At 44.0% G+C, this 26323-nt stretch overlaps 1 long non-coding RNA gene across 1 annotated transcript in view; it reads right to left on the reverse strand.

Annotated features, from left to right (window-relative positions):
- Window positions 1–287: 287 nt before the first annotated feature.
- The window catches only part of LOC140463687 (uncharacterized), a 38030-nt gene continuing 11994 nt past the window's right edge, over window positions 288–26323 (reverse strand). Inside the window, exons 2-3 of the long non-coding RNA XR_011954728.1 lie at window positions 3653–3787; window positions 288–2391 (exon numbers count right to left, since the gene is read on the reverse strand). This is a non-coding gene — a long non-coding RNA (uncharacterized lncRNA). The remainder of the gene's footprint in view (window positions 2392–3652; window positions 3788–26323) is intronic.

Here is a 26323-nt window from a genome sequence, read left to right on the forward strand (position 1 = left end):
GCTTTTGTGATGAGAAGCCTTTCACGAGCGGATGTATCTGTGCAGGAACCATCGCTGTTTATTATGTACATTAATGAGTTGGATGTAAATGCAGAAGGTATCATTATCAGGTTTGCAGATGACATGGAAGGTGAGAGTGTTGTTCACAGTGAGGGGGATGGTCCCATGCGACAGCTTGAAAGTTGAAGCTAGGACAGAATCTCAAGAGAGTCATTTCAATCGACAAGGCAGGCAAGCGCACAGCAGACAATGAGGGAATACTGATCAATTAAATTGCATTTATTTTGATGTAAAAGACCTGACAGGGAAGCACATGAACTCAACGCATGCATGGGACTGGGATACCAAAGATACGAAATAAACACAGCAGAGGGAGAGACAGGACTGGCAGCTCAATATTCCAGGGTACAGATGCGACAGGGAGGATAAAAGGGGAGGCATGTGAAGAGGGGGAGTGGAGGTTTAGGTTCCTGAAAACATAACCGCAGCACTTAGAGAAGGTATTCCTGGAGATCGCCCAGGGAAGATAAATGAGTGGAACTGAGAAATGAGAATGTGTCATCAGTTTGATATGACTGTACTACAGGCCGCCAACAGTCAGCGGAAAATTAAGCAGCAAATTTGTCTGGACATCTCAGATATCTGTAAGAATGATAGGGATTTTAACTTTTTAAACCGAGACTGAGACAGCCAATATGTTCTCAGCTTTGAGGTGAGCGATTTTTTCAGTATGTTCAAAAAACTGTCTCTGTCAATATGTAAATTATCCGACTGGAGAAAGGGATAAAATGTGACCTCCCCTTGTGAAGCAAGGTAGGGAAAAATCCTTGCGGTATTAGTGGGGGAGCATTTTGGAAAAGTAACCACAAATGTAGTAGCTTGAAAACAGCTATGGAAAATTGATAGGCCTGGTCTACAAGTTAAAGATCAAAATTGGCCTTGCCCCAATCCAGAAGGTATTAGTCAAGAGATTTTAGAAGTTGATATTTGGAGGCTATTTGCATGTAAAGGGTCCTCAGACACGTGGGAAGCTTTCAAAAGAGAGAAAATGAGAGTTCAGGGCCAGGATATTCCTGTTAGTGTGAAGCACAATGCCGACACAAGTAGGAAACACTGCACGACTGGGAGTATTGAGGTTATGGTCAAGACAAATGGGGCACATGTCATATATAGCCAGCTGGATTAAGGGAACCTCTTGAAGAATATTGCGCTTGGATTCCCTCTTAAGAGGGAAATCAGGAGGCCTCAAAGGGGACCTGAGAAAGCTTTTTAAACATGGTCAGGAAAATCCATAGATATTGTACAAGAGTATTAATAAAAAAGATTAACTCGGGACAAAACGTGGCCCCTTAAAGATCAATGGCGCCATCAATGTGTGGAATCACAGGAGATGGGTGACATCTTAAACAAAAAAAATCACATTACAACTTACTGTGGACAAAGGCTAGGTAAGTCAAGGAAATAAACAGTGATATCTTCAAAAGAGTCCACATTACAGAGCTGGACGTGCTGGAGGATTTAAAAACAAGACAATTTCTGGGAATTAAGCAACTTTTCCCCTGGATATTGGAAGTGGTTAAGGACGCAATTAAGGAGTCCCTCACAAAAATATTTCTATCACTGACAGCCAGAGGTGATGAGCTGCGAGCCTGGAGGGTGGCTAATGTTGTGCAGTATTTTAAGAAAGGCTGCAAAGGAAAGGCAGACACTTAAAGACCAATTTGCTCGATGTCAGTCGTGCAAATATTGTTGGAAGCGTTGGATAGGAGTTACATGCATTTCAGAAAGTAAGGAGTGATTACGGATAGTCAGCACAGTATTGTGCATACAAAGTTGTGTCTCACAAATGAATTAAATTTGCTGAAGAGGTGACTAAGAAGACAGACAGAATATTGGAATCACTGTTAGTAGGTTTGTGGATAATAACATCCATGTTATAGTGAGTAGGGAATACAGTTATCAAAGGGGCTCTTGAGTAACAGGGACAGTGGGACAAGGAATTAAAGATAGCGTTTAGTTCAGGTGTTGGATTTAGTTAAGACAAACAAGGGAGGACTAACACAGTTAATGGTAGGGCCCTGGGCAGTGTTGTCAAACAGAGAGAGAGGAAGGGGTACAGTTACATTGTTCCTTCGAAGTGGTATCACAGGTGGACAGGGTGGTGAATGCAGCATTAGGCTTACTTGCCCTCATGGCTCACAGCATTGAGGACATGCGTTGGGTGACCATGATATGGCTGTATCCGACATTGCTGGGTCCCCAGTTTGAATACTGCGTAGAATTCAGATCATCCAGATTTCGGAAGCTTTTTCTGCAACTGTACACGGAGTAAAGATTGACGAAGACTTTACTGCTCCTGGAGGGTGTGACTCAAAGGAGAGGCTAGATAAGCTGGAAAGCAAAATGTGGGGAAAGAGTTAGATCTCAGAAAAGGTTAAGGAGAATCCAAAGATATCCTGTAGCACACAAGTACAAAAAAGCAACGAGAGAGAGAATAGGGCCCGTCATATGTGGAACCACAGGAGATGGGTGACATCCAAAATAAATATTTCATGTCAAACATATTGTGGATAAAGACTAGGAAACATAGAGAAAGAAATAGTGATGTCTTGAAAAGAGTTCCACATTACAGAAGAGGTGGTGCTAGATGTCTTAAAACACAACTGGAGATAAAAACCCAGGTCCTCAACAAGTTTATCCCAGCACATTGTAGCAAAGTAGTGGCAGTTACCACGGCAGAGATATTTGTATCATTATCCTTCATATTTCTATTGGGTTTAGATGGCTGAGGGGTGACCTAATAAAGGTTTATAAAACCATGAGGGGTATACATAAGGTGAATTGCCAAGATCTTTACCCCAGGGTAGGGGAGTCCGCAACTAAAGGGCAAAAATGTGAGGTGGGAGAGGAAAGAGTTAAAAGGGACCGGAGGAGAACTTTTCTCAGCCAGAAGATGGTGCACATATTGAATGAACTACCAGGGAAATGTACAGTAAAACGCGTGAAAAACACTTGGGCACGTACATGGAGAGGAGAAGGTTTGAAGGGATATGGTTCAAATGCAGACAAAAGCAACTCTTTCAGGGACACTGGTCAGCATGGATTAGTTGGATCAAACTTTCGGTTCTGATTCAGTTCTGTTTGGTTCTGTCATTGGAGGAGGAGACTACTGAGATAAGGCATGTTGTAGAGACTGAAGCAAGTTACAGAGATAGCGATGTTAATCTGGAATGCAGTAGATTTCAAACATTAGGAAGGACTATAGAGACTGGAGGAGTTCACAGGGACAGGAACTTTTATAGGAGTTACAAATTATTGAAGACATCGGACCATGAGACATGCCAGTGATACAGTGTTGGAGGGAGAACACAGAACAGAAAGTTCCCAGGCAGCACTACCACCCTTTCATGGGAGGCCTGCTTTCCCCATTGTGCTGCTGATGCTCAGTAAGACAGCACAGGCCTGGATTGATAACTATGACACTCCGGATGTTGTCTTAGTACAACAAAACTGACAGTAGGGGCAGTGATTGAGAATGGGGTGTGACTGTAATGTCCTCCCCCCTCCAGCACTGGATCTATGTCATGCCTTGTTAAGAAATGTTTGGAGCCCTCTCATTGCTCTCTGCTCTATGCACTGTGAGTGATTTTACCTCACTGCAGGATTTATTGAAAGCTCCAGATCTCCCTCCCCTTTGACTCTCTGGCTGACCAACCATCTTCAATGTGGTGATGGACGAGACACCCAGAAGCTGAGAAGTATACTGCCTCGGGAACTTCCTGAGTACCTACAGGAGACAGAGAAATAGACAGGATGGGAAATTAGACCGATGTAGTGAGGGCTACACATGTCTAATGGTCCTGAGTCCCACAGAGATCTGGAAAATCCCAGTCACCATCCCTGGCCTGTGCTGCCTCATCTCTTTGGAGTGGAGAATTCTGTTGGCTCAGGATCTGGAGTAACTGCAAGAGTGAGAGGCACTGACAGAGGCAGCAATTAGACCCACACAGTGAGGGATCTCACATGGAGAGAGACTGAGTGATATCACCAGAGTGCTGGAAGGTATCAGGCTCAAACAATTGTTTGGGAAGAAGGGGTTATGCTTCATGATGCCCTGTTATCAGTGCTCAGGTATGAGTAACCTGTGAGCAGGCGAAGTGATGGCCGTGTGGTATTCTTGCTAGAGCATGTATTCAAGACCTCAGCTGTTGTTCAGGGGAGGCTGGTTTGCATCCCACCATCTAAAATGGTGGAATTTGAAATCAATAATTTTAAACATAATAATTAATAATCCATAAAAAGTATGAAACCATTGCTGATGAACAAAAAACCAAACACCTGTCCTTTTCAGAAGGACATCTGCCATTCTCACGTGGTCTGCACAACTTACACACAGCAAAGTGTTTAACTCAATGACCCTATGAAATGGCTGATCAAGTTAGTCAGTTGAAGGGCAGCTAGGGTTGGGCAAGAAAGGTTGGTCAGCCATAGACACCTACAACTCCCGAGTGAATAAACACAATTCTATTGCACTGGGGTGCCACTGGAACGCTGATGGGACCAAAGTCCCGGCCAATCAGGTCGGTAGGTTTATGGACAGGGCTTAAGACTGACAGAGAGGATGCAGGGGCAGAGTTCAGGTGAAAGGAGCTTTCCAAATCCAAAGAGAAAAGGTGAAGCATTGGAACAGCATGGAAATGTGAGAGAAGACAACCAGAAAGGAACAGGAAGGGACAGAGTTTAAATAAAACTGTATATCAGTGAATACGTTTGTGACAGGAGTTTATGGGAAAGAATAAATCATGTATTTTTTTTGGAATGGACAAAGTCTCTGCAATAAAGTAGATGGATTTGTGACACAGATGAAAGAGCTTTAGGCACCAGGATGAGGTGGTTACAAGGTGAACAAAAGGTTCACAACCTTGTGGAGATTCAGGCAAAATGGACAACGCTAACACTAATGGATTACAAACGTATTACAAAGGAAGTATTTGGCCTCAGATCATGAAGTAGAATCAGTCTGAATGTAAATCCTGGCTACTACTTGCCAAGGGCACAAGCAGCAGCACAGTTTTAGCCACCAAACAAGATTTCATTACTTATCACTGCATTAAGCAGGAATTCATTGGAATTGTTAAAAAAGGCATCATGATAATTTTGGGATATTTCAACGTTCGCATAATCTGCGACAGTCACACTGACAACAGTGATACTGGAAGAGGAGTTTGGAGAATTTTTTTTGTGTTTCTTTGAATAACTCATTGTGCAACTGGCTAGGGATGTAAGTATCTCAGATTGACCATTGTGCGATAAAACTTGGTGAATGAGTCATGTCACCTGCAGAGATCCTCTGGAAAATTATGATTAAGTGCAGTTTAGAGGAATATAAAGTTTTCAAGTGAATCACAGAAAAAACAAGGTACAACTGGAAACAAAAATCGCCGATTACATGAGTTTGAGAGGAGAACTGACCAGGGTAAACAGGCGAAACAGACTGAAACATGTGTCTGTAAATGAACAGTGGAAAACATTTGAAGGAACATGTAAATCACTCAACAAAAGGATATTGAAACAGAAAAAACCTCAGCAAGAAATTCCCACCCGACCCTCACTCAGGACAAAATGAATCAAATTAGATTATCAAGCTTAGAAGATCACCGAAAGTTCTTAAAATCCTGAAGTGTGAGTGCTATCGCAGTAAGTTTTAAAGGGATTGCAAAGTGTCTGCTAGCTGGAGGAGGGCAGTGGGAAGGGGAATCATTGTCAGGATAGTGACACAATAGGAACAGGGAGAGGTGAAGGTGCTGGAGGTGGTGAGAGTGTTACAGAGTGGTCAGGGCCTGAACGGTGTTGCAAAGCCAGGAGGGGTTTGCAGAGATAGGGAGGGACATATATATTTTTATTTATTCATTGATGGGCTGTGGATATCACTACCTCGACCAGCATTCTTTGCCGCCACTGATAATTGCCCAGAGGATAGTTCACAGTCAGCCATATTGTTGTTAGTCTCGAGTCACAAGTCGGCCAGACAAGGTGAGAATGTCAGATGTCCTTCTGTAAAGAAGGTAAGTGAACCAGATCAGTTCTTCCTACTGATCAACAAAGCTTTTATGTTGGCCTCACCAATGTCTTCTACAGCCACAACAAGACATCCCAACTCCAACTCTCAATGCTCTGCCCAATGAAGTTAACCATCCCAAACGCCTGATTCACTAGCCTGTCTACCTGCGACACCACTTTCAAAAAAACTTGGTCACTGATTGACCACACGATCCAGGGCCCGAACATTAACTGTACAAGTCCCACCCTGACTTGTTTCACCAAAATGGAACATTTCACATTTATCTAATTAAACTCAATCTGCTATTCTTCAGCCCACTATCCCAGCAGTACTGTTCATCCTGTTGTATCATAGATAAACTTCTTCACTGTCCACTTTACCACCAATTTCAGTGTCACCCAAATAACTTACTTACCAGGAGACCAATATTCCCATCCAAACCATTAATCCAAATGACAACCAACAGTGGGCCCACTACACCTCTGGTCAAATGCCTCCAGTCAAAAAAAACAACATGTCTCCCATCACACTCTGTCTCCTACCATCAAGTCAATTTTGTATCCAGTTGACTAGCTTCTCCTGAATGCCATATCCATTTGCACTGATCTGAGCTTATTACTCGGTTCACCATATGGAAGGTAGAACACAGAACATTACAGCACAAGAACCTTCAGCTATGATGTCATGCCAATATTTTATCCGACTGTAAGATCAAACTAGCTACGTACCCTTCATTCTATGATCATTCATGTGATTACCCAAGAGTCTATTAAATGTACCTAATGTATCTAAATTTACTACCACAGCTGGCAGTGCATTCCAGCCAACCACTACTCCATGTAAAAAAACTACCTCCGACATCTACCCATAACTATCCTCCAATCACCTTAAAATTATGCCACCTAATAGTAGCCATTTATGCCAGGCGAAAAAGAAGTCTCGCACTATTCACTGTCTGCCTTTCCATCTTGTTCACCTCGACCAAGTTGACCCCACCTTTCCTCACACCAATGGGAAAAGCCTTAGCTCCCTCAACTTTTCTTCAGAAGACATGCCCTCCAATCTAGGCAGCATTATGGAAAATCTCCTCTTTACCCTCTCTAAAGCTTCCACATCCTTCCTGTAATGAGGGAACCTGAACTGAACACAATATTCCAAGTGGGTCTAACCAGGGCTCTATCGAGCTGCAGCATAACTTCACGGCTTTAAAACCCAATCCCCCAGGTGATGAAAGTCAACACAACATATCCCTCCTTAACACAAGTCAACACAACATATCCCTCTGTTCCTCCACATTGCCAAGGTTCCCGCCTTTAACCCTGTAACCTAAAATCTACTTCAACATTACTAAATGAAACACTTCACATTTTTCCACACTGAAATCCATATGCCACTTCTCAGCCCAGCTCAGCATCCTGTCAAAGTCTAATTGCAACCTACAACAGCCCTCCACAATATCCACCACTCCACCAGCCTCATGACATTGGCAACCTTACTAACCCACTCTTCCACACCCACATCCAAGTCATTTATAAAAATCACAAACAGCAGAGATCCCGGAACCGATCCCTGCAGAACACCACTGGTCACAGAGGTCCATGCTGAATACTTTCCATCTTTCATCATCCTTTTTTCTTCTGTGATTCAGGAATATTGTGTCCACAGACAGGTCTCCCTGTATCCCATGCCTCCGTAATTTCTGAATGAGCCATAAACGTATTTTGTCACATTCTCGAAGTATTGAATAAGATTTGTGAGGTATGACCTGCCCCTTACAATGCCACGCTGACTATCTCTAATCAAACTATGAATCATAAATAATGTCTCTCAGAGTCCTCCTCAATAATCTGCACACCACAGACGGGTGTATAATTCCCAAGATTATCCCTATTACCTTTCCTGAACAAGGGAATAACATTTTCCTGCCTCCAATCATCTGTTACGATTCAAGTGGACAGTGATGGTGCAAAGGTCATTGCCAAAGGCGCAACAATCTCTTCCCTCGCTTCCGGTAGTAACTTTGGACATATCCCTTCGGGCGGAGCACATTTATCTATTCTTATGCTTTACAAAATGCTCAGCATATCATCCTTCTTAACATCAACCTGTAAACATGTATCAGTCCTTTTCATACTGTCCTCACAAATAACCAGATCCCTCTCAGTAGTAAATACTGAGGCATAGTATTAATTAAGGGCCTCCTCTAACTCCTCCGACTCCAGACACAAGCTCCCTCCACTATCCCTAATCAGCCCTACACCCCCTCTGGCCATCCTCTTTTCTGCATGTAAGTGGAGAATGCCTTACGGTTTTCCTTAATCCTTCCCAACAAAGCTTTTTCATGCCCCCTTCGACCTGTCTTAAGTACATTCTTCAGTTCTTTCCTGGTACCTTCAGAGAATCCCTACAGTGTGTAAACAGGCCATTTGGCCCAACAACTCCATACCAACCCTCCAAAGCGTATCCCACCGAGACCCATTCCCCCACCATATTACTCTACATTTTCCCTGAGTAAAATGCCAAACCTACACCTCCTTGAACACTATGGGTAATTTAGCATGGCCGAGTCACCTAACCTGCACATCTTAGGGATGTTGGTGGAAAGCGAAGCACCGGGAGGAAACACACGCAGATGATGGGAACATGCAAACTCCACATGCATTCGCCGGGGGCTGGAATTAAAATCAGGTCCCTGGTGCTGTGAGAAAGCAGTGTTAACCATGGAGACACCGTGCTGCCCCATGTAACCCTATAGAGGTCTATTTCATTCTTACGTCCTCATCCTTAAGTCAGCTTCCTTCTTCCTCTTGACTAGATGTCCTACATCCCTTGGAACCTTGTCAAATGCTTTGCTGAAGTCCATGTGGACAACATTGACTGCTCTGCCTTCTATCTCTTGGCGAACCTCCTCATTCCTGATGAAGGGCTCCGGCCTGAAATGTTGATTTTCCTGCTCCTCGGATGCTGCCTGACCTGCTGTGCTTTTCCAGCAACACCCTCAATTCTGATCTCCAGCATCTGCAGGCTTCACTGTCTCCACCTCCTTGAAGTGTCAATCCAGTTTGAGAAACACTGTTATCTACTCACAATGCCATGCTGACTATCTCTAATCAGCCCTTGCCCTTCCGAATATACTTAGTTCCTTTCTCTCAGAAGCTCGTCCAACAACTTACCCATCACTGGGCTGTAATATCTAGGCTTTTCCCTGCAGCCTGAAGTGATGGAACAGCACTTGCCGCCCTCCAGTTTTCCGGTACCTCACTATGTCTGTTGAAATTTAATATCTCTGTTAGGGACACTGCAATTTCTTCCCTAGCTTCCCACAATGTTCTATGATCGACCTAATGAGCTCCTGAGGATTGATCGACCTTTATTTGTTTTAAGGTTCCAGCACTTTCTCTTCTCTGGTGAGGATTCTTTCCAAGACATCACTATTTATTTCCCCAAGTTCCTGAGCTTCCATGGCTTTCTCCACAGTAAATTCTGACAACACTATTTTGTCTAATATCTCACCCATCTCCTCTGGTTCCACACATAGGTGACTTCACTGATCTTTAATGGGCCATATTCTCGACCAAGTTACTCTTTAGCCCTTCTTGAAACTTGTGCAAAGGCTTCTGTAAATTCAAATAATCTATAACCTCCGTGCCACCACACATCTCCGACACCCTTATCTACTCTGCCATTTATATTCACACCAAGAAATAAAATCCAACAGGCTCACTGACAAATTCTTTTGTATAAAATGTGTTTCTAAGGGTCCAGTTATTGTTTATTGACATATCCTTTCTGACACATTCCAGCATGTTCCCGACTTACTGTCAGGCTAACACTATGTGGTTTCTGACTGACAGCAGAAAGGGTATGGGAGATCTTGCTTATCAATCTGAAAAAGGTAGCTTACAGGGTCATCATGTATTAGAGAAGGCAAATCAAATGCTGGCATTTATTACAAAGGGAATGACGTCTAAAAAAAGAGGGAGATCTAGAGTAAGGTACAATCAAACCACACCTAGAATATTATGAGCAGTCTGAAGTGCCCGAAAGAACAACATTGTCACATTGAACGCAGGCCAGAGGAGGGTAACTCGGCTGATCCTGAGAATGGAGGGATTTTCTCATGAGAAGAGGTGGAGTCAATTGAGGTTAAACCCATTGACGGTCAGAAAACATGAGAGAGAAATTGAAAGAAACATTCAAGATTCTGGGAGGCTTTGACAGGTTAGATGCTGGGAAGTTAGAAAACAGAACAGTACAGCACAGTAATAGGCCCTTCGGCTTACCATGACTGTGCTGTCCATGATGCTATTCTGAATTAGTCCCATCTACCTGCACATGGTCCACATCTCTCTATTCTCTGCCCTGTTCATGTTTCTGTCTAAATACTACTTCAATGCTTTGCTCGTATTTCTGCTTCTCCGACCTCCCTCAGTAACTTACACTCTCTACGGTAAAAAAAAGTGCCTCACACATCTCGTTTAAACTTCCTCTTTCTCACCTTAAAACTCTCTGCTCTACTATTTGAAACTTACACGTTAGAAAAGAGATTCTGACTATCCACATGAACTGTGCCTGTCCTAATTTTATTTTCCTGTACCTGGTCGCTGTCAGCTTCTGATACTCTCACAAAACAATCCAACTTTGTTTAATTTCCTCTTATACCTAACACTCTTTTCAAAAACCTAACACAGGTAATGTGCTGATAAACCCCTTTCTCACCCTCTCAAAAGCCTCCACATCCTTCATATTGGGAGGAGATGAGAACTGCACACAGTACTCCAAATGTTGCCAAACAAACATTTTATACAATTACAACATCAGATGCAAACCACTTTACCCAACGTTGTGATCGAAGAAGGCCAGTGTTCCATTTGCTTTCTTTCCCATCTGAAACACTTCTGTTGCCATTTTCAGGGAGTTACTGACTTGCACCAAGATCCTTCTGTGTATCAATGTCCCTCAGTATGCTAACTTCCTTCTTCAATGAGACATGACCTCAGACTTATCCAGATAAACTCTATTTTTCATTTCTCTGCACGTTTTTCCTACTGATCAGTAACCTCCGGCAACCTGGGATCTCCTTGCTCATTAACCCCAACTCCATCAATTTTCATGTCATCTGCAATAATTATCTCTGTCACGTCCTTTCCTTCCAATGGTGTGAGAATCTCAAACCAGAGGTCACAAAATCCCAGCAAGGGCTCACCCATTTAAGATGGCGATGAGGAGGAATGTCTTCATTCAGAGGGTAATGACTCTGTGGGAATTCCTAATTGCAGAGAGCTATCGAGGTTGGGTCATTGAGAATATTTACAACAGATCTGGTCAGATTTTAATAAATCAGGGAAACAAGGGTTTTGTAGAAAAGGCAGGTAAATAGAGTGGAGGATCATCAGTTCAGCCATGATCTGACTGAAGGGCAGAGCATCGTCAATGGGCCAAATTCCGCTCCTCCATCTCATGGTCTGAACTCAAACTAATGTCCTGTATAACATTATAGGTCTCTACTCACAAAACACCTTTATAATGGGATTATTAAATATTTATTGTGACACAGAATTTGGTCTGTAACAGACAATTTAGTTGATGGCTCCTTGATGTGATGTTATAGAAAACCATTTTGTATACAGTCCAGGATTCCATCCATTACAGCCCTGATACTCATTAGTTATCTCATCGGGATGGAGACCACTGTCACACAGAGTTACTGTACTGCCCTTGCTGCCAGTATATTCATTGTCCTGACCGTAACCATATTTACTTTAACATCACTGTCAGTTCCTATAAAAGAATTCCTGCTAATGGTTGCTGTTGCTTGCTTATTCTCAGCTCCACTCAAATAAGACTCCAAATTTTGATCTTCACTTCCACATGAATGTCTCTTTAACGCGTTCATCTCATCCTTTCTTCAACTTGTTGGCTTTTTGCCTAGCCTGCCTCAAACCCACAAACCCTTCAGTAGTCACTTCCCTGCGATGGCCATTCTGCAGCCACATCTCCAGAATGACAGTTTGATCATACCTGTTCACTATCATTCCATCTGCCTTGTGGCGAATGCAGAGAGTCAATCCTCAGTTGTGGGGAGTTGAACAGATGGATAGAGGTTACAGAGATAGGGAAGCTTACAGGGGCTCGAGGATTTTCGAGTTAAACAAAGTTACATTGGTCAAGAATGTCAGTGGGACAAAGGGGTTTGGGAATTGGAGGAATTTACAGAGATAGGGAGCTGGGTTAGAGTCTGGAGATAGGGATAGGGATAGATATAGGTTCGAGGCAGGCAGACTGACAGGCACAGACAGAGGGTCATAGAGACATAGTCATAGAGATGTACACATGGAAACAGATCCTTCGGTCCAACCCGTCCATGCTGAACAGATACCCCAACCCAATCTAGTCCCACCTGCCAGCACCTGGCCCATATGCCTTCAAACGCCTCCAATTCATATGCCCATTCAAATGTCTCTTAAATGTTGCAATTGTACCACCCTCCACCACTACCTCTGGCAACTCATTCCATACACTTACCACCCTCTTTGTGAAAACGTTGCCCCTTATGTCTTTCTTATATCTTTCCCCTCTCAACATAAACCCATGCCCTCTATTTCTGGACTCCCCAACCGCAGGGAAAAGACTTTGTCTATTTGTCCTGTCCATGCCCCTCATAATTTTGTAAACCTCTATATGGTCACCCCTCAGCCTCCGACGCTCCGAGGAAAACAGTCCCATCCTGTTCATCCTCTCCCTGTAACTCAAATCCTCCAACCCTGGCAACATCCTTGTAAATCTTTTCTGTACCCTTTCAAGTTTCACAACATTTTTCCGATAGCAAGAAGACCAGAATTGCACGCAATATTCCAACAGTGGCCTAACCAATGTCCTGTACAACCGCAACATGACCTCCCAACTCCTGTACTCAATACTCTGACCAATAAACGAAAGCATACCAATCGCCTTCTTCACTCTCCTATCTACCTGCGACTCCACCTTTAAGGAGCAATGACCCTGCACACCAAGGTCTCTTTGTTCAGCAGCACTTCCTAGGACCTTACCATGAAATGTACCAGTCCTGCTAAGATTTGCAATCCCAAAATGCAGCATTTCGCATTTATCTCAATTAAACTCCATCTGCCACTTCTCTGCCCATTGGCTCATCTGGTCAAGATCTTGTTGTAATCTGAGGTAACCTTCTTCGCTGTCCACTACACCTCCAATTTTGGTATCATCTACAAACTTACTAACTGTACTTCTGATGCTTGAATCCAAATCATTTATGTAAATGACAAAAACGAGAGGACCCAGCACCGATCCTTGTGGCACTCCACTGGTCATAGGCCTCCAGACTGAAAAACTAGCCTCCACCACCATCCTCTGCCTTCTTCCTTTGAGCCAGCTCTGCATCCAGTGGCTACTTCTCTCTGTATTCCATAAGATCTAACCTTGCTAATCATTCTCCCATGGGGAACCTTGTCGAACGCCTAACTGTAATCCATATGGATCACATCTACTGCTCTCCCCTCATCAATCCTCTTTGTTACTTCCTCAAAAAACTCAACTAAGTTTGTGAGACACGATATCCCACACACAAAGCCATGTTGACTATGCCGAATCAGTCCTTGCCTTTCCAAATACATGTACAACCTTTCCCTCAGAATTCCCTCCAACAATTTGCCCACCACTGACGTTAGGCTCACTGGTATATAGTTGTCTGGGAGTTTCAGGGTGTTTCAGGGAGAAGAGCATTGTATATACGAACAGAGATATGAAAGGTTGTCGTGACTGAAGACATTTAAAGATTTGAGAGGGCTTCTAGGCTCTGGAGGCGACGTAGATAGGAAAACAATGGACAATGCCAGGTTGCTGGGTTGGAGACAGTTATACAGATGGGGACGGTTGCACAAACTAAAAGACGTTCCGTTGGTTGGGAGGGTTAGTGGGGGTGGGGGGGGGGGTTGAGGGTGAAGTTCAAATAGGCTAAGAATGAAGAATTGGAGAAGGATAAGGAGATTACAATTCTTCACAGCTAAGGAAGGATTGTAGGAGCTGGAGAAGTTTACACAGATAGGGACAGATGAAGACGTTAAAGACAAACACATTGACATGGACGGTGGTGTTGATAGGAGGAGCTTACAGGGATACACAGCACTGTCGGGGTTTACAGCGATGAAGGAATTTAGTATCCACTGAAAAAATTAGGGATTAGGGTGTTAGGGATTGGAGAACCTGACAGAGACAGAGAGCATTGTGTGGATTAGAGAAGATTCCAAACAAAGGACGTATTATTGGGACTGGAGGATATTTCAGAGGTCATCAATACAGCATGGACCAGGATTGATGCCTGAGATCCTCTGTGCTGTCTCAGTGAGGATCTGCACAGCAGAGGTGAGAGCAGGACTCCCATAAGATGGTGGGAATGAAGCCTAGAATGTTGATGTTCCTTGCCCAGCACTGTGTCTATGTCCTGTCTTCCGGGTCTGAACACAGAAGACCACTAACTCCTCCCTGTGCTGTTTTCTGTGAGTGATCTTACCGGCTGCAGCATTTACTGGAAGCTCCAGATCTCACTCTCCATCTCTCTCTAGCTGATCAATTGTCTTCAATGTCGTAATGGACGAGAATTAGGAATTCAGCTAAGTCAGGAACATCCTGATTACCTTCAGTAGACAGAGAAATAGATAGAATGGGAAATGAGACTAAGGCAGTGAAGATGACTCATGTCGAGTAGCACTGAGTCCAACAGAGACCTGGAAAATGCCAGTCTCAATCCCTGGCCTGTGCTCCTGCGTCTCTCTGGAGTGGAGAATTATGTTGGCTTAGAATCTCAGACCAGCTGCAGGAGTGAGAAGCACTGAAAGAGGCAGCAATTGGACCCACACAGTGAAGGATATCACATGGAGAGATACTGAGTGATATCACCAGAGTGCAGCAGGTTTTCAGAATCAAACAATGATGTCAGAAGAAGTGGGTCTGATGCAGTGGGATCTGCTACCAGTTCTCAGGGAGAAGTCAGCTATTTTATTGGGATGGTACAGTGGTGGAACCAGTGCCCTGGTCAATCATATGACCAGGATTATGCAGAGTGCTTTAAACTGACACACATGAGGAGGGATAGGGCTCAGATGAAAGGAAATCCCAATTCCATGGGGAAAGGTTAAAATATTGAAACATGGGGACGTGGCTGAGGAGAAACAGAAAGAAACAGGAAGGCAGTGAGTTTAACTAAAATTGAACATCAGCAAATATTTTTGTGGCAGGAAATTGTGATAAAAAGTTTATTACTGTTTCTAAATTTGAATGCACGAAGTATTTGCAAAAATGGTATGCACGTGTGACTTGTGATTTCTATCTAATCACCATCAGGGAGACATGGTCACAGGGTGAACAAGAAGGTGGGGCATTAATATTCACAGCTCCACTACATTGTGGAAAGTCACACAGAATGGGAAGAAGGACGAGTCTTTCTCATTGTTAGGGATAACAATGGGATGATCAAGAAAATAAGTGGCCTTAGATTATCAATCAGTCGTTGACCATTTTCTGTGTAATAAGGGTCAGAACACAGAAGTGTAAGAGCAGTATTAAGGCTCCTTTACAGCATTACATTGAGAGACACTGGCTTAACAGGGCATTATTTGAATTTGTAACAAAGGCATTGGGATAACAGTGAGGAGATTCAACTTTCCTCTCTCGTCATCGCATTGGCGATGGGTCACAGATGAGGCTGACTATCTCCCACGATCAGGGGGAGTCTGTAGGTGGCTGTACAGACTGATGTGGCCTTCCACAGACTCTGTAACACTTGGGGCAGAAAGTGGCCATGTGAAGGGGGTGGGTGCGGCTTTGAGCTGACAGCGCTCTCTTTGTGCTGTTTTCTCCTGGATTCCACACAGTAAATCTGAACACTTTTTTTTCAGATCTCCGCCATCAACTGTGAATCCACATAAACGGCCTCATTGATCTTTTAGGGGCTCTTTTCTCTCCCTCGCTATACTTAAGCCCCTGTTGAACCTTGTCAAAATGCCTCTGAAATTTTAAATATTCACCACCACCAATAGCCTGCCACACCCTTATGTATTCTGCCACTTATGCCCATACCAAAATATAGAATACAGCAGATTTAAAAATATTCTGCTTCTACAAAACCATATTTCTCCCATTGTTTCGAAGTGTCCAGTTATCATATTCTGTCATATCCTTTATAATACATTCCAGCATGTTCCCGACTTACAGTCAGTCTGACACAGTTTGGTTTCAGGCTGACTGTACAAAGGGTTTTGGGCGGTTTGTTCAACAGAACATCGTGGTCCCGTTCCTGTGCTGTATTGTTCCATGTTCTGTGTAACTCTTTAAAAATTATGCTTCAAGGGAGGATCTGCACCGAGAAAAGACTCTGGCCTCTCAGGGATTGAAGAGAAATGAAAGAGGTTAGATTAGATTACTTACAGTGTGGAAACAGGCCCTTCGGCCCAACAAGTCCACACCGCCCCGCCGAAGCGTAACCCACCCATACCCCTACATCTACATCTACCCCTTACCTAACACTACGGGCAATTTAGCACGGCCAATTCACCTGACCTGCACATCTTTGGACTGTGGGAGGAAACCGGAGCACCCGGAGGAAACCCACGCAGACACGGGGAGAACGTGCAAACTCCACACAGTCAGTCGCCTGAGGTGGGAATTGAACCCGGGTCTCCGGCGCTGTGAGGCAGCAGTGCTAACCACTGTACCACCGTGCCGCCCCAGGTTGTGGGGGAGATGGATTGGTAAGAACAGGGAAGGGGAATTGGGGTGGTAAGAACACGGAATGGAATACAGTGTGTAAGAGGGAGCATGAAGAATAAAAGGAAGCAGGACCATAGGAAATTCTCAGTGAGGTTTGTGAGGGAGGCTACATATACGAGTGGAATAAATTAACAACACATAACTTAGGGACATGAAGTGACGAAACCCTCATTTGAACATGACTGGAAGGAATAACAATAAACGATCACATCGGGTTAAAATCCACATAATTAAAGGTGGCGCAGGTTGGACAATGGAAAAGAGATTGTCATGGAGGACAGGGATGAAACAGAACAATGGATGGACATGGATTTAGATCCACAGTAAAGGGATCAAACCAGGGCTTGACCAATGAACCACAGCAAAGCAAGTTCAGTGTTGAATTATAGGTGAATGCTCAATAATATTCAACTTTAAATCAATTTCATCATCCTTCAATGTCAACTCTCTGGCTGGACCTTGTAGCTGAGAAGATAGCACAGAATTGGGATCAGAGAAACACTTCAGTTTTTATTATTTTCAATTCTCTGTAAAATGAGATGACAAAAGACACATGTTGGGAGATAGTAGAGTTAGTTGCATTCGGGATATTTAATTACCTCTTCGATAGGCACATGGATGACAATAAAATGTAGGGTCTGTAGATTATAGTTTGATCACAGAGTAGGGTAAAAGGGCCAAAGGGCATGTCGTGTGCTCTACTATTCTCTCTGAGAAGGGTTACAATGGCACACTGATGTTTCAGAAAGCTGGAGAGGATGAGATATGGAGGAACGGACACAAATAGGATGGGTTGCTAGGAATGTCAGTGGTAACAGAGAAGCAATGGCCTGGTCAGGACCAGATGACGCAGGATCCGAGGGTTCTGGGGATTTGACTTGGCTTCACCAGGAAGGAGGACCGCAGAGCCATAGGAGGTTACAGAAATGTGGAGAGCTGTAGGGCCGACAGGTGTTTATGGAGCTGGGGAGGCTGGGAGGGAAGGAGCAGTTTACAAACATAAGGATGTCGGGAGGATGGAGTGGTTTACACAGACAAGGAGTGATTTAGGAGCAGATAGAACATAGAAATAGAACATAGAAAAATACAGCGCAGTACATGACTTCAGGACTCCGGAACTCAATTCCTCTACCAATAAAGCCCAGTACACCATATGCCTTCTTCACAGCACTATTTACCTGGGTGGCAACTTTCAAAGATCTGTGCACATGGACACCAAGATCCCTCTGCTCATCCACACTACCAAGTAGTCTACCATTAGCCCAGTAATCCATCTTCTTGTTACTCCTACCAAAGTGAATGACTTCACACTTAGCTACATTGAATTCCATTTGCCACCTTACTGCCCAGCTCTGCAACTTATCTATATCACGCTGTAACCTGCCACATCCTTCTTCGCTGTCCACAACTCCACCGACTTCCGTGTCATCCGCAAACTTGCTCACCCAGCCTTCAAGCCCCTCCTCCAGGTCATTTATAAAAATAACAAACAGCAATGGTCCCAAAACAGATTCTTGTGGAACACCGCTAGTAACTGCGCTCCAAGATGAACCTTTTCCATCAACTACTACCCTCTGTCTCCTTCCAGCCAGCCAATTCCTAATCCAAACCTCTAATGCACCCTCAATGCCATACCTCCATAGTTTTTGCATTAGCCTGCCATGGGGTACCTTATCGAACGCCTTGCTAAAATCCATATACACCACATCTACTGCTTTACCCTCGTCCACTTCCTTGGTCACCTTCTCAAAGAATTCAATAAGGTTTGTGAGGCACGACCTGCCCTTCACAAAACCATGCTGACTTTATTTGATCACATTATTCCTATCCAGATGTTCATAAATCCTATCGCTTACAATTCTCTCTAAGACTTTGTCCACAACAGAATTAAGACTCACTGGCCTATAGTTACTCGGGCTATCCCTGCTCCCCTTCTTGAACAAGGGGACCACATTCGCTATCCTCCAGTCTTCTGGCACTATTCCCGTAGACAATGACGACATAAAAGTCAAGGTCAATGGCTCCGCTATCTCCTCCCTAGCTTCCCAGAGGATCCTAGGATAAATGCCATCAGGACCAGGGGACTTATCTATTTTCATCCTTTCCAGTATTCCCCTGACCTCTTCCCTACGTACCTCAAGGCCATCCATTCTAATCACTTGTGACTCAATAGTCACATCAGCAACAGTGTCCTGTTACTGAGTGAATACTGACGAAAAGTATTGATTTAGTGTCTCACCAATCTCCTCCGCCTCCACACACAACTTCCCACTACTATCCTTGACTGGACCGATACCTACCCTAGTCATCCTTTTATTCCTGACATACCTATAGAAAGCCTTTGGGTTTTCCCTAATCCTACCAACTAAGGACTTTTCATGTCCCCTTCTCGCTGCTCTTAGCTCTCTCTTTAGATCCTTCCTGGCTACCTTATAACTCTCAATCGCCCCAACTGAACCTTCACGCCTCATCTTTACATAGGCCACCCTCTTCCCTTTCACAAGGGATTCCAATTCCTTATTAAACCACGGCTCCCTCACAAGACCCTTTACTCCCTGCCTGACTGGTACATACTTATCAAGGACACCCATTAGCTGTTCCTTGAACAATCTCCACATATCATTTGTGTTCTTCCCTTGAAGCCTATTTTTCCAATCCACACATCCTAAGTCATGCCTCACTGCATCATAATTTCCCTGCCCCCAGCTATAACTGTTGCCCTGCAGAGCACACTTATCCCTCTCCATCACTAGAGTAAAAGTCACCAAGTTGTGGTCACTGCCCCCGAAGTGCTCACCTACCTCCAAGTCTAACACCTGGCCTGGTTCATTACCTAGAACCAAATCCAGTATAGCCTCACCTCTTGTTGGCCTGTCTACATATTGTGTCAGGAAACCCTCCTGCACACATTGGACAAACACCGACCCATCTAATGAACTCGAGCTATAGCTTTCCCAGTCAATATCTGGGAAGTTAAAGTCCCCCATAACAACCATTCTGCTACTTTCACTCTTCTCCTGAATCATCCTCGCAATACTTTCCTCTACTTCTCTCGGACTATTAGGAGGCCTGTAGAAAACTCCTAACAGGGTGACCTCACCTTTCCTATTTCTAACCTCCGCCCACACTACCTCGGATGGCAAGTCTTTCTCCATCACCCTTTCTACTGCTGTAATACTATCCTTGACAAGCAATGCCACAGCTCCCCCTCTTTTACCCCCATCTCTGACCCTACTAAAACATTTAAACCCTGGAAACTGCAACAGCCATTCCTGTCCCTGTTCTACCCACGTCTCTGTCGTGACCACAACATTAAAGTCCCAGGTACCAACCCATGCTGCAAGCTCACCTACCTTATTTCTTATACATCTGGCATTGAAGTATACACAGTTCAAGCCATCTTCCTGTTTACAGGCACCCTCCTTCGAGATCGATGCCATGTTCCTAACCTCCCTCCACTCAAGGTCCTGTACCCTAAAGCTGCAGTCCAGGTTCCCATGCCCCTGCAGAGTTAGTTTCAACCCTCCCAAACAGCACTAGCAAACCTCCCCCCAAGGATACTGGTGCCCCTCAGGTTCAGGTGTATGTGAATTGACCATGCTAATTTGCCCATAGTGTTAGGTGTATTAGTCAGAGGAAATGGGTCTGGGTGGGTTATCCTTCGGTGGGTCAGTGTGGACTTGTTGGGCTGAAGGGCCTGTTTCCACACTGTAGGGAATCTAGTCTAAACAATAAATAGGGAGTTCTGAAAATGATAGTTGCGCACACCTTTAGGGCAGCACGTTGGCACAGTGGTTAGCACTGCTGTCTCACAGTGTCAGAGATCTGGGTTCAATTCCCATCTTAGGCGACTCTCTGTGTGGAGTTTGCAAATTCTTCCAGTGACTGCATGGGTTTGCTCCGGTTTCCTCCCACAATCCAAAAATATGCAGGTTCAGTGAATTGGCTATGCTAAATTGCCCTTAGTGTTAGGTGAAGGGGTAAATGTAGGGGAATGGGTCTGGGTGGGTTGCGCTTCGGCAGTTCGGTGTGGACTTGTTGGGCTGAAGGACCTGTTTCCACACTGTAAGTAATCTAATCTAAGACTACTCTATTATTCCTTATGTTATCACCAATCTCTCAACACATCGGCTCCTCTCGTACCCGCTGGCTGTTTGAGGGTCAAAACACAATACCAACAGTTTGACCATCCCCTTTTGGTTTATCACTTCCAAACATATGGCCTTATTTGAATATCCCTTAAGAGTATCCTCACTAAACACTGTTGTTATATGCTCCCTTATCAAAAGGGCAATTCCCCCTCCTCACTTACTTATGCTTCTGTCACGCCTGTAGCTTCTGCCAGTCTTGCCTTTGTCTCAGCCATGTTTTTGTTATGGCTATAATATCCCAGTCCCCAGAGCTAATCCATGCTCTCAGGCCATCTGCCTTTCCAGTCAGTTCTCATGCGTTGAAATAAATGCCCGTTAAACCAGAAATTTTTTCCCTCCCTTGACTGTATTCCTGGATATCCTGAATGTGAAACCTGAACTTGGTGGCTGATGTATCTTCTCCTGACTGGTCGATCGTCCCTCTCTTATTGATAGTCCCAAACTCCTGCCAAACTATTTTACACCCTTCCGGGGTAACACTAGCAAATCTCCCCGCAGTGATACTGGTGCCCCTCTGGTTCAAGTCCAACCCATCCCTTTTTTCCAGATCACCTCTACCCCAGAAGAGATCCCAATGATCCAAGAACTGAAAACCCTACCCCTTCCACCAGTTCCTCACCACATATCTATCTGGCTTAACTTCGTATGACTATCCTCACTTGCACGTGGCACTGGGTGTAATCCAGAGATCACTACCCTTGAGGTCCTGCTTTTTAAATTCTTATTCAACTCCCTGTACTAATTTCACAGGACCCCATCCCTTTGACTACCTTGGTCAATCGTACCAATGTGCACAATGGCCTCTTGCTGTTCACGCTCTCCGTTCCGAATGTTCTGCAACTGTTCAGAGACATCCTTGACCTTGACACATGGGAGGCAACACACCATCCTGGGGGCTCTTCTGCAGCCACACAGTCTCCTGTCTATCCCCCTCACAACTAGGTCTCCTATCAGTATCACGATTATTGGACAGGATGTGGCAAACATAGGCTGGGAAGAACCATCTGCGTTTGGGTCTATTTTTGAAAAATGGGAGCATTTTAAAGTGATACAGTGAAAATTCAAGGTAAGTGTGTTCATGAGGTTGGAATGACAAAGGCAGCAAATTCAGCGAATACTGATCAAGCAATATTGTGAATGTGGTAAAGAAAATACAGTGCAATAAAACCAGATGAAGCACTTCAGAAATATGGAGAGCGCAAGAAGGTCCTTAAAAATGAGGGTCAAACAATGGTTCTGAAATATCCTTGGCAGATAGTGTTAAGGAAAAGCCATAAGGTATTTTACCATACAGCTAGAGTAAGAGGATTACTGGGGAAAGAGTGGGACTTGTGAGAAACGAAAGGGATAAACTGTACATGGAGCCAGAGGAAGTAAGAGAGGCCTTCAATGAATACTTCCCATTTGTATTCACAAAAGAGAAAGAAATTGTTGCTGGGCGTTTCAGTCGGGATGGTGAGGTTCTCGAACATGTGAAGATCCATAAGGAGGAGGTACTAAATGCTTTCACAGGCATAAAGGTGGGGAAAACCCCACTGCCCAATGAAATGTATCCCAGGCTCCTGTGGGAGGTAAGGGAGGAGATTGCTGGAGCCCTGGTGGAGATATTTAATACTTTGCTGGCCACAGGTGCAGTGCAGAATGACTGGAGGATAGCTAATGTGGTTCCTTTGTTCAAGAAGGGTAGCTGGGGCAGGCCAGGTAACGGCAGAGCAGATAGTCTGACAGCAGTAGGAGAGTGTTTTTGGAAACAATTCTGAGGGACAAGATGTAACAATATTTGGAAAGGTAGGAATCGATTTGGGAAAGTCATCACCAATTTGGTAGAGGAAGATACTGTCTGAGGAATTCAGTTTAGCTATTTTAAATGGTGTCTGAAAATATTGATGAGTGCAGTGCAGATGATGTGGTTTACATGGCGGTCATTAAGGCCTTCGACAAGGTTCCACGTGGAAGCTGGTCCAAAAGGGAAGAGCCTATGGGATCCAAGGCAAGTTGGCAAATTGGATCAAAAATTGGTGGAGGGTTGTTTCTGTGATGAGAAGCCTTTCACTAGCGGATGTATCTGTGCAGGAACCATCGCTGTTTATTACGTACATTAATGAGTTGGATGTAAATGCAGAAGGTATCATTATCAGGTTTGCAGATGACATGGAATGTGAGGGTGTTGTTGACAGTGAGAGGGATGGTCCCATGCGACAGTTTGAAAGTTGAAGCTAGGACAGAATATCAAGAGAGTCATTTCAATCGACAAGGCAGGCAAGAGCACAGCAGACAATGAGGGAATACTGATCAATTAAACTGCATTTATTTTGCTGTAAAAGACCGGACAGGGAAAGCACATGAACTCAATGCATGCATGGGACTTAGATACCATAGGCATGTGATAAATACAGCTGAGGGAGGGCCAGGACTGGCAGCTCAATGTTCCAGGGTACAGTAGCGACAGGGAGGATAAAAGGGGAAGCAAGTGAGGAGGGGAAGTGGAGGTTTAGATTCCTGAAAACATAACCGCAACACTTAGAGAAGATATTCCTGGAGATCGCTCAGGGAAGATATATGAGTGGAACTGAGAAATGAGAATGGGTCATCAGTTTGATATGATTGTACTTCAGGCCCCCAATAGTCAGCGGGAAATTAAGCAGCAAATTTGTCAGGACATCTCAGATATCTGTAAGAATGATAGGGATTTTAACTTTCTAAACCGAGACTGAGACTGCAAAAGCGTTCTGAGCTCCGAGGGGAGGGATTTGTTCAGTACGTTCAATAAAACTTTCTCCGTCAATATGTAAATGACCCGACTGGAGAAAGGGATAAAATCTGACCTCCCCTTGGGAAGCAAGGTAGGGAAAAATGCTTGAGGTGTTAGTGGGGGATCATTTTGGTAAAGTAACCACAAATGCATTAGTTTGAAAACAGCTATGGAAAACTGATAGGCCTGGTCTACAAGTTAAAGATCACAATTTGCCTTGCCCCAATCTAGAAGGTGTTAGTCAAGAGATTTTAGAAGTTGATATTTGGAGGCTATTTGCATGTAAAGGGTCCTCAGACACGTGGGAAGCTTTCAAAAGAGAGAAAATGAGAGTTCAGGGCCAGGATATTCCTGTTAGTGTGAAACACAATGCCGACACAAGTCGGAAACACTGCATGACCGGGAATATTGAGGTTATGGTCAAGAAAAATGGGGCACAGGTCATATATAGCCAGCTGCATTATGGGAGTCTCTTGAAGAATATTGCGGTTGGATTAATACACTTAAGAGGGAAATCAGGAGGCCTCAAAGGGGACCAGAGAAAGCTTTGGCAAACAGGTTCAGGAAAATCCATAGATATTCTACAAGAATATTAATTAAAAAAAGATTAACTCGGGACAAAATGTGGCCCCTTAAAGATCAATAGCTCCATCAATGTGTGGAATCACAGGAAATGGGTGACATCTTAAACAAAAGAATTACATTACAACTTACTGTGGACAAAGGCTAGGAAAGTCAGGGAAATAAACAGTGATATCTTCAAAAGTGTCCACATTACAAAGCAGGAGGTGCTGGAGCCTTTAAAATCCATTAATAAATACAATTTCTGGGAACTAATCAAGTTTGCCCCGGATATTGGAGGAAGTTAGGAACGAAACTAAAGAGTCCCTCACAGAGATATTTCTATCACTGATAGCCAAAGGTGATAAGCTTGGAGCTTGGAGGGTAGCTAATGTTGTGCATGTATTTAGGAAAGGCTACAAGGAAAAGGCAGAGATCTAAAGACCAATTAGCTCGATGTCAGTCGTGCGAATGTTGTTGGAAGTGATTCCGTGGGACAGGAGATACATGTATTTCAGTAAGTAAGGATTGATTACTGATTGTCAGCACAGCTTTATACATACGATGTCATGTCTCACAAATGAATTGAATTTGCTGAAGAGTTGACCAAGAAGATAGACAGAATATAGGAGTCATTGTTAGTAGGTTTGTGGTAATAATATCCGTGTTATATTGGGCAGGGAATACAGTTATCAAAGGGGCTCTTGAATAACAGGGACAGTGGGACATAGAATAAATGATGGCGTTTAATTCAGGTGTTGGATTCAGGTAAGACAAACGAGGGAGGACTAACACAGTTAATGGTAGGGCCCTGGGCAGTGTTGTCAAACATAGAGAGACCAAGGGGTGCAGTTACATTGTTCCTTGGATGTGGTATCACAGGTGGACAGGGTGGTGAATGCAGCATTAGGCTCACCTGTCCTCAGTGGTTAGAGCAATGAGTACATGAGTTGGGACACCATGATACGGCTATATCAGACATTGATTTGTCCCCAGTTGGAGTACTGTGTAGAATTCGGATCATCCCAATTTAGGAAGCATTTTCTGAAACTGTAAATGGAGCAAAGATTGACGAGGAGTTACTGATTCTGGAGGGTGTGACTTACAAGGAGGGGCTAGATAAGTTGGAGAGCAAAACGGGGGGAAGATATGGTTTCTCAGAAAATGTTAAGGAGAATCCAAAGAGATCCTACAGCACACAAATACAAAAAAAAGCAACGAGAGAGACAATAGGGCCCCACATGTGTGGAACCACAGGAGATGTTTGAGATCCAAAATGAATATTTCATGTCAAATCACATTGTGTATAAAGACTAGGAAACAAAGGGAAAGAAACAGTGATGTCTTGAAAAGAGTTCCCCATTACAGAAGAGGTGGTGTTAGACGTCTTAAAACACAAAGGTAGTTAAAAACCGAGGTCCTGAACAAGTGTATCCCAGCACATTGTAGCAAAGTTACCATGGCAGATGTATTTGTATCATTATCCTTCATATTTCCATTGGGTTTAGGTGCCTGAGGGATGACCTGATGAAGGTTTATAAAACCATGAGGGGTATACATAAGCTGAATTAACCAAGATCTTTACCCCAGGAGTCCATACCTAAAGGGCATAAATGTGGGGTGGGAGAGGAAAGAGTTAAAAGGGACCGGAGGAGAACGTTTCTCACACAGAAGATGGTGCACATATTGAATGAACTGCCAGGGGAAATGGCAGAGAAAAGTACATTAAAACACGTGAAAGACACTTGGTCACGTACAAGGAGAGGAGAAGGTTTGAAGGGATATGGGTCAAATTCAGGCAAAAGCAACTCTTTCAGGGACACTGGTCAGCATGGACTAGTTAGATCAAACCAAAGGTTCTGATTCGGTTCTGTCATTGGAGGAGGGGCCTACTGAGATAAGGCATCTTGTTGAGACTGAAGCAAGTTACAGAGATCGGGATCTTAGTCTGGGATGCAGTCGATTTCAAACACGTGGAGAGACAATAGGGAATGGAGAAGGTCCCAGGGACAGGAA

Source organism: Chiloscyllium punctatum, chromosome 38 (genome assembly GCF_047496795.1).
Source record: "Chiloscyllium punctatum isolate Juve2018m chromosome 38, sChiPun1.3, whole genome shotgun sequence".
Lineage (NCBI taxonomy): Eukaryota > Metazoa > Chordata > Chondrichthyes > Orectolobiformes > Hemiscylliidae > Chiloscyllium > Chiloscyllium punctatum.